The sequence below is a fragment of the Monodelphis domestica genome, chromosome 3 (genome assembly GCF_027887165.1).
Source record: "Monodelphis domestica isolate mMonDom1 chromosome 3, mMonDom1.pri, whole genome shotgun sequence".
In the NCBI taxonomy this organism is placed as follows: domain Eukaryota; kingdom Metazoa; phylum Chordata; class Mammalia; order Didelphimorphia; family Didelphidae; genus Monodelphis; species Monodelphis domestica.
Genome location: NC_077229.1, coordinates 47,192,730 through 47,202,728, shown reverse-complemented (window position 1 = coordinate 47,202,728; position 9,999 = coordinate 47,192,730).

The window sequence follows — 9,999 nt, the reverse complement described above, 5'->3', positions numbered from 1 at the left end:
CAAGTCCAAGATGGCGGAGGCACCAGACACCAGTTCATCTGAAAAAGACCTGATAGTTTCAGTGGTTACAAGTTCCTTCCAAGTCAACCAGGTGAAAAGGTAACAGAAAAAGCTAATGCTCTCTCTGGCTGGTTTCAGAGACAGATGGTATCTAAGGCTGGGGAGGTGAAAGTTCTCCCATGTGTTCTGTCAGCTTGTATTAGGAGTTGTGAATTCAGTTGTGGATGTCCCATTTTAGGAAGGACACTGATAAGGTGGGAAACATCCAGAGGAGGGCAGCTGGGCTGGGAAGGGGTTGCACAATTGTCTCTTGACCAAGAGTTGGTTGAAGGAACTTACCTAGAGAAGATTTAAGAGAGATATGCTCGGTCCCTTCAGGTTTTTCAAGAATTTCCATTTTCCTCACATAGAAGAGCAGAGATTCAACTTGGAGAATTGTTGATGTTTTATTTTCAAGAGTGTCAACATGGATTCTAGAATCCTCAAACTTGTAACCTAGTAAGATCTGATGAACCCCAAGTTTTAGGACTAGCTTGTAAGTTGGAGACCCCAAAGATTGTTCCCTGTTCCTGTGAGAATCCACCCTGAAGGGAATCTCAGGATACCAATTTCAGACTGAATAAATGGACCCTATTGTGTATTAAGGACCCTTTCCAAAGAAGACCCACACCCTTTTAGTATCCATTGTAAGTAGCCCCTTCCCTTAGACCCTCGCCTCTAGCTATGATTCTTTTCCCACCTTGATTGTATTCTGTCACTATAGTTTGGACACTGCCATTTTCTTTGTAGCTATAGTGATGTCAATCATCTTTCCCTCCTCCTGGATTTCCACCAAATAGTATAGAGGTTCCCCAAATTCTTTTGTTCTTTGGAATTGTCCAATCTAGCAAGGTTGGCTTTCCCAGGCGTCAGTGTCCAGAGCATCCAGAGTTCACTCCTCGGACTCTGCGTTGGCATGTGGCGCGCAACTCTGTGTAGAGGCCTACTGTCACACTGAACCCCTTTCCTTGATTAAAGAGAGATTTCTCTGACTATTTAATAGTTCTGTGTTTTTTCCAAGTCAACAAGAGAAAACAATTGTTTTCTAATCACATGTAACAACAATTTTTAATATTCATTTTTTTTAATTCGAAGTTCTACATTCTCTCTCCTTCCTGCTCCTCCTTGAGAAGACAAGCAATTTGATATAGGTTATATACATGAGCAGCCATGCAAAACCCATTTCCATGGTAGCCGTATTGCAAAAGAAAACACATACACACACACAAAATACAGTTTAAAAAAGTATGCTTCCATCTGCATTCAGACCCCACAGAGATCTGGTTTTTTTCTTGGCTTCAGAGAGGAGGATTAAGGGCAATATGGATGGGCGAGAGGCATCTTTATGGTGGAGATCAAGAAGAACTTCCCAACAATGAGTTATCCCAAAGAGGAATGGACTCCCTTGGCGGGGGGAGTCTTTAGGCTGGAGCTGAATGAGTACCCTCACTCTTCTGGTACACTGCTCCAAGCTTACACTGAGATGTGACTCTGGTTCTGGTTTTAGTTGGACAAATGGCCCCCAACATTCTGGAATAACCTTCTCTATTTCCCTGAGGTCTGGTTTCTACATTAATCCCAGGCATCTAATTTACAAGGGAAATGTCCATGCCTGCTTGGAGCTATGAAAACACACTGCTCCTGGCTAATGTGGGAATTCCTTGTGCTTAACTATGTATATTCATTAGAAGGCCTTTGGGTTTTTTTCTGCTTTTTTTCTTTAAGGAAGTAGGAATAGGAATGAGGAAGAGAGCAGAAGCATCTTTTTTCTTAATGGAGGGAAAGCCAAGAAGGAAGCACAGACAAAGAGGACAGCTTTGAAAGCTACATATTGAGCTTCAGTATGAAATAAGGATCCATATTTTTTTTTTTAGATTTTATTTAATTGATTAATTAAGAAAAATTTTCCATGGTTACATAATTCATGTTCTTTCCCTCCCCTCCTTCCACCCCCCTCAAGTAGCCAATGCACAATTCCACTATGTTTTACATATGTCATTGAGGATCTGTATTTTCTTATACAATCTTCTTTTTCTATTCTGCTATGTCTGGGTGAATCTCTATTCTAATTCATGTTTGTTAAGTTCAGAATAAAAATAAAAATAAAAATTAATTATTTTTTTAAAAATCTGTTCATATGAGACCTAAAACCCAGGGTAGGTACAGGTAGGATCTGGTTACTGCTCTAACACTATCTAACAAAAATGTACTATTGAAGTCTGGCCTTAAACACTTCCTAGCTGTGTGACCCTGGGTAAGTCACTTAACCGCAATTGCCTAGCACTTTTCACTTTTCTGCCTTGGAACCAATACTAAGTATTGATTCTAAGATGGAAGGTAAGGGTTTAAAAGACTAATGATGTACTATTGATTATTAGTGAGGTAAAAATGAAGAATGTGATTTGCTTAGCCTTCTCCATTCCGACTAGTGGAGAAGAAACCCAAACTCAATGTTTTAATAATAAATAGTTTAATAATTCTTTGCATATATTTGGTCTACATACAATTCTGAGAAGTAGATGCTATTGTTTTCCCTATCTTATATATGTGAAAACTGAAATTTATAGGTTTTCAAGTATCTGAGGCAAGAACTCATGCTTTCCTGATGCCAAATCTAGTGTTCTATCCATTATACCACCCTGCCTCTGAAGGTGAGTGAGAGGAAGTATCTCCACTTGTGACCTGTCAATCAATGAGTATTTTTCACTGAGCACCTAGTAGGTACTGGGCCATGATGCTCCTGGTCCCTGACCTCAATGAGTTTATAGTTTAGCTATGGAGACATGCCTCTATACAACTAGAGAAGAAAGAAAGATATGTAAACTTTGTATAAGGGCAGACTCTCTCCTTTTCCATCTATTAAAGTCTTCTTCTTCTTCCAAAACCAGCTGTCCTATGGCCTCTTCCATGACTCTACCCTTTCATTTTATGCTGGTGACCTTCGGAAAATCACAATCGATGGGCCTCTGGTATCTCCACTATGGGAGAGTTTGGGTTGGATGATCTCAAAGATCTGGGCTACCCTAATTCTCTAGAACTCAATCAAGCATCTAAGGCAAACTTTTCTTTCTTTTTGGTTACATTTTATTGTGCTATTTCTCATAGACATTTGATTTATTGTTTCCTGTTTATATTAATTCCACTTGACTAAAACTGGACTTATGGAATGATAGAAGGGAAGACTTTTTGACAGTCTTTGGTTAAGAAGCCAAAGGAGTACCTGAAGTCCTCAAAGCGATTTAGTTAGTTATGTTGACTCTGTGGGCATGTAAATCTCACCCTCTCAATTAGTCCATTGTGAACCCTCTCAGTATAATTTTTGTAAAACTCAAGATTTAAATTTTTTTGAGAGAAATTTCAAGAAAATTATCTCACTAACTCCTCGTATCAAGAAAGTGAACTGTTTGGAGAAAGTGCCATAAAGGAACCTACAGTGCATCAGAAGATCCAGAATGATGTTTGGAATGTAGTTTATTGAACTGAAGGGGGTTGAACATATCATTTATTCTGAATGTAAACTCTTATGCCAAAGGAGATTGCCCCCAATTGGCTTTTTGTCAATGCACCTAGCAAACACTGATTTTGCTTTCTCTTTTCTATTTCCCTCTTATCTCTAACTATTGTAGTTTCCTCTTAGAAAGTGCAATATTGTATTCACCTTTATCTAGAAGATCTTTAAAGGTATAAACTAGTTATGTTAAATGATTCATTGGGGAGGCTAGTCTCCCAAAGAATCACAGGGGGATTGTGAAGCTAGGATAACTCTCCCCTTGCCTATTTTTAGCTAATCAAATCAAGAACTTAAAATACTCCTACTTAACACTAAGTAAGAGTTCACAGAGTCACTAGAGTAAGTTCACACCTCCAAAGGCTACTTCCCCCCCCTCAACCCCACCCCAGCTACTCCCCCAATTGGGCAGTGCTAGGCAAATTGAAAAACTAGCATTGGTTTCTGTGAAGAAGGGGGAATGACAGGAAGTGACAAAGAAGTATAAAAAGAAGAGACTAGCATGGTTTACATGCATTAATTTCCTGGCTTCTGGAGAGACTGGCTCCAGAGACTCATTCCCTTCCTGGAGTTTGAAGTGAGTGGCTAAGATCCCTGCCTTTGCTTGGAGGAGGCTGTGTTGGTGGAAATCTGGCTGAAGACACCACCAGGACCTCTGGTTGAGGATTACTGGGAAATCCACATGGAGATTGGATTTAGAGAAGCCCAGCTAGGGCTGAGCCAGTCACTGAAGCAGCACTTAGGGTGGTAGGTTGGATAATTCTCTACCTTCTTACAATTTTCTACTTTCACTCTTTCTACCTCTTTGTAAATAAAGCTACTAAACATCATTTTGACTTAAGCTATAACATTTTAAAATTGATGACCACAATATTACTTTAGAATTCTCATAGCATAAAACCTAAATTTAAATTCTTACACTATGTAGTTGGGGTGGTTTTTTTTTTTTGGATCCCTTATCTTCTGTCTTAGAATCAATGCTAAGTATTGCTTCTAAGGCAGAGGAGTGTTAAGGACTAGGCAATGGGGGTTAAGTGACTTGCCTAAGGTCACACAGCTAGGAAGTGTCTGAGGTCAGATTTGAACCTAGGACCTTCCCCCATCTCTAGACCTGTCTCTCAATTCACTGAGCCATCTAGTTACCTCCCCCTCAATGTAGTTTAATCTTTAACTTGAATTAGTTTACTTATATAGACTGTTTAACTATGTTTGTTTTCTTACGGGATTTACGAGGTTATGATTCTATTTAACAAGTTTGCCCAACCTTGATGACATCGAAGGAAGCATAGGATCATGGATCTATCTTTTTACCTGTTGTAGCCTAAATGAATGTATGAGAGATTGCAATAGATAAAATAATATGTTTTTCTGACTTAATTTTCTCTATGAAAGCTTGTTATAAACCCCAATCAGGATTTAGGATTATTTTTATGAATCCTGAACCTGTGCTTAAGCATAAAACTCCTAGGTTTTTACTTCTATAATTTCTGCATTATGGTAGATTTATTTCAAGCAGCAGCAACCTAACAGATGATCTCATAGCACAACTTGGACCCCAACCCATTGTCCTCAGCTGGTAATAAATTCTCCTTAAAACTTTTCAGGTCATTTGAAAACAATTCACCCAACTAGAGCTCTCCAAGGTTTCAGAGGTACTTTCTCTACCTAGGAGGAAGTAGTGCAATCATTTTACAGATGAAGAAACTGAGGTTCAGCGAAGTTAATGATTTGCCTCAAATCACAAGACTGGTTAAGTCTCAGAGCTGAAATTCAAACCCAGGTTTTTCCTGAGGTCACTTCCAGGGCTTTTTTGCCCTATTCCCTCTCACTTTGTTTCAATATCTCTTTTGCAGTTATTACCCTATCTTAGAGCAAAGCCATGGGAGTTCATTCATTCAATAAATACTAATGAGGCATCTATCTAGGAATACATAGCAGCTAGGTGACACGGGGCAATGACACGGTGTTTAGAGAATCTCTAGATAGTCTCTTTCTCAATATTAAAATAAAGAACACTAAATTAACTACGAATTGGTCTTGTCTTTTCTCCCAGGTCTTAGTTAAAGAGGATAAAGTACTTTTCCAATTTCCCTCACCTCTGGCTATGGTGTCTTTCCCAAGCTTCTGTGAACTCAACATGGCTGTTGATCTCCCCTTTCCAAAAATCTATTTAAGCACCCCCTTTTCTGTAGTTCAGTGGAACTCCAGTGCTGTCTCTCTGGGGCTTCCCAGACTCTAATCTGTCTGTCTGTCTTGATTAAGAACTCATTATTAATACTTTTGTTGCAGGAGAATGACTTTTGTTATGGGAAAATAAATGGTCAAAGAATTGCTACTCAGACTCCTTCATCTTAAGACAGGAAAGTATTGTTCAAGGACGATACATACAATGTGTCCAGGGCAATGGGAAAGCCTCAGAGTGATGGAAAACATCCAGAACAATGGAAATGCCCCAATTCCTGGGCTTGGGATTTTCTGTATTGCATTCCAAAGGAAGGGGGCAAGAAAGGAGTGCAAAGATCCACCCCCAGTGCACCTGGGAAATATTTCTTCCCTGTCCTGTCTGGCAGACAGTCAAGATTGTTTCAATGTCTCATCCTTCAAACGTATCAAAAAGTAATAAAGTTGTAATGATCTATAAGTTAGTGATGTAGTGATGGCTCCCCCTCCCCCCCTTCTCTTAATAAGACAAGCTCTCAGAGGCAACTGGGTGGCTCAGTGGATTAAGAGCCAGGCCTAGAGATGGGAGGTCCTAGGTTCAAATCTGGCCTCAGACACTTCCCAGCTGTGTGACCCTGGGCAAGTCACTTGACCCCTATTGCCTAGCTCTTACCACTCTTCTGCCTTGGAGCCAATAGACAGTATTGACTCCAAGATGGAAGGTAAGGGTTTTTAAAAAACAAAAATAAAAAAATAAAAAATAAGACAAGCTCTTGAGCTGGGGAAGCAGAGATTTTAATCTGTCAGTTTAATTTTTGGGAGCCTCAAGTTTGCCTTTGTCCCTTGGGAGTTCTTTAGGGGAAGTCCCAAACTGACCCATTCTTAGACTAAACAAGGGATCACCAAACATAGATTAAGTGCTCTGAATAAGAGTAATAGAAATACTCAAATCTTCAATCACCCTTTTTGTCTTGGAAGTTTCCCCCATTGACTCAGAGATCCATTCCTAAGAAGACCAACACCTGGCAGGAACCATCCTTTTTGTATCCATTGTAAGTTAGGCAACTCCCTGATACCCCAGCCTCTAGCTCCAGCCTCTTTCCCAAGCGTGCTTGTAACCAAGTCAGTATATGTTTTGGTGTACTATATTCCCCAAAAGATACATAAGTCCCCATGTTCTATTATTCTTTGGAGAATCATCTTTGGCAATGATTCTCTCAGAGATACTGTCCCCAGGGCCCCAGAGTTTGGACTCTGTGTGATATTTAGTGCTGGGCTCTGTGCAGCATCTGAATATTAGGGACTTGTCTCTTTTCCTGATTAAAACTTTGGTTTTATAACGACTTTAATAGTTCTGTGTTTTTCCAAGTTGACAAATATAATTAGTAAAAAGCATAAGATCTAAAAGCACTATTTTGGAAAAAGGATTTCAAAGCACCATTTCCCACTGCCAACCCTTAACCCTTTGGTAGCTCTGTATTTTTTCCAGTTGACAGAGAATAAGTCCTGGGATTGGAATCAGGAAGACTCACCTTCATGAATTCAAATCTGACTTCGGTTATTAGCTGTGTGACTCAGGGCAAGTTCACTCTGTGTGCCTCAGTTTCCTCATTTGTAAAATGAGGTGGAGAGGGAAATGGCAAACCAGTATCTCTGCCAAGAAAACTCCAAATGGAGTCATGAACAATCAGACACAAATAAAATGAAACAGAAACTGGAATCCAAGATAAAAAAGGCAAAGAAAGGATCCTGGTCTTCATTCTCCTGGAGGGTAAGGTGCTGACAATCTTATTTTATGAAATGCTGAATTTACCTTTATCCCTTGGGAACTTTCCTTCCAGGAACTTTCAAACAGACCCTTATTCAAGACTGAACAATAAACTATCAAGCACCCATTAAGCATCCTGAATAGGAATAATAGAAATAATCAAGTCTTAAGTAGCCTTTTTGATTTCTTGGTTTCTCTTATTGTATTTGTGTCTCTCCCAGATACCCTAGCCTCACCAAGTCCCTATATAACAGGTTAGTTGTCCTTTCTTGCTTATATTCCCTAAAATGTATATAAGACCCCAAGTTCTTTAGTTTGATGGAAACTCCCATGAGGAAATTCCCATTATGGAGATTCCCATTTGTGATGCATTTTCCCAGCGACATTGTTCCCAGAATCTTAGAGCCTAGCTTGGTGTAGTATTGGTGTTGTGTGTGTGCATAGCTTTTTATGGTGGCCATAAGAATTCTGCCTCCCTTGTCTTGATTAAAGACTTGTTCTTTGTAACTGCTTTGGTGGTTCTATGTTTTTCCAGGTTGATAGGATAATGGGAGCAAAGGAAAGATGTCCAAGCAAAGTACTCTAGGAATATTTGAGAAAACTCCAAATGCAAGCAAGAGAAAGAAAAGCAACATCAAGGAATGGGGGAAAGAGTCCTAGAAGGCTTCCTGGAGTAGGTAGTACCTTCTTGTCAAAGTTCCCATCCTGGAGACCATTCCTTGATTTGTGGTATCCTCCTCCATTAGAATGTAAGTGTGAACCTTAGGTTACTCCACCCCACTTAGTCTAAAAAAATCAGGAATGTCTACACCCATACTTAAGGATTAAGTATCTAGGAGGATGGCCTATGATAGACATGTGCTAGCAAATGATAAGTCAGAAACTGCTGACAGATCCTTGGGCTGTCCTAAGTCAAGCTTAAGCTACCATTGGTACAGGTGAGACACAGGAAAGTGATATAAAACCGTCTATATATTTCACATCACTTCCTCTCTCCAGCCTCTTTTGTGGCAGAGAGGTGGCTGGCAGCAGATTGCTGAGTGTCTTGGCATCTTGGTGTGGCTGCAGCTATTGTCCCGTTTAGTGGTGAGTTTCCCTTGATACCATACTGGAGGAAGCTTAGTAACCAAGTTCAGGCGAGGCATCTTTTCTGCGCTCTCTTGGAGTTTAGGCTGATTTTTCCTCCTTAACCTTCCAAACACTATAACTTAGAAGCTTCTAATCTCCAGAAACCTCGTGGCAGAGGATTTTGAGCTCCCCCTGGCACAGGCCAAGCAGGAGAAATCCTATACCCTTTCCCTCTCTCTTCTCCTTGATTTCTTCCCTCTGTATTGAATAAACCATTATGGATTTCCAAACTGACTTGGGTATTTTATTTGGGATATCCCCTGGTGACCAAAAATAAAACTTAGATTAGGTCACAACCCTAAATTATCTTTACATAAGTAAGCTCCTTGGAGGGCAGGTCCTGTTTCTATTTTTTGTCTATGTAACCCTAGGATTTAGCATTACCACTTGAGACAAGAAAAGCTAAAATAGGGTCCCCTCCCTCTGGGAGTTCACAGTCTAATGGGGGGTATAACATGCAAACAAGATATAGGCAGGTTAAATTGGGAGTAGTATTAGAGTAAAGACACTAAAGACTTTTCAGTGCCTATGGCAGAGCAGGAACTTAATCTAAAAATCCAACTAATCCTAGCCAGAATTTCCACCAAAAATCTATGGTTTGAGATTTCTGCTTTTGGCTGTCACTTTTGCCTCTGGGTTTTAGCTCTCCAATCTAAAAAAGCATTGGATTTGCAGACCTGTGATATCCCTTCCAGCCTTAAATCAATAATTCTTTCTTCTTTTGATGGGCAGGGACCCTTCCTGGACTGCAAAGATCATGCAAAAAGTTCCCATTGTCATGGCAACCTTGGGGAACAAAATGATCCCTGGTGTGGAAAACACCAGTTGAGATAGCTTTCCTAGAAAATTCTGTTTTTCCCTATACCCCATGGCACAACAATTCTCTTCATTTTTATTCTATTTGATCTGATCTAATCCAATTCAGTTCAAATCATTGTGCCATTAGGCAAAAAAATGAAGGTACCTACCCTCAAGAGCTTACTTTCAGAATTCCCACCTTCAATCAGTCAGCATTTATTAAGCATCTACTATGTGCCAGAACCTGTGCCAAGTGCTAAGGATAAAAAGAACTGGGAAGGCAAAAGACAGTTCCTGGTTTTATAAGATTATTTGCTTAAAAAAATGAATAATATAGAAATGTTTTGCGTGATAATACATGTATAACTCAGATTGAATTGTTCCTTAGCACTAGGAAAGGGGAGGGAAGAAGGGATGGAAAATTATTATTATGGATCACTTTGGAAAACTTATGCAGAAATTTATTAAAATTATAAAATTAGGGGGCAGCTGGGTAGCTCAGTGGATTGAGAGCCAGGCTCAGAGATGGGCGGTCCAAGGTTCAAATTTGAGCTCAGATACTTCCTAGCTGTGTGAGTCACTTGACACCCATTGCCTA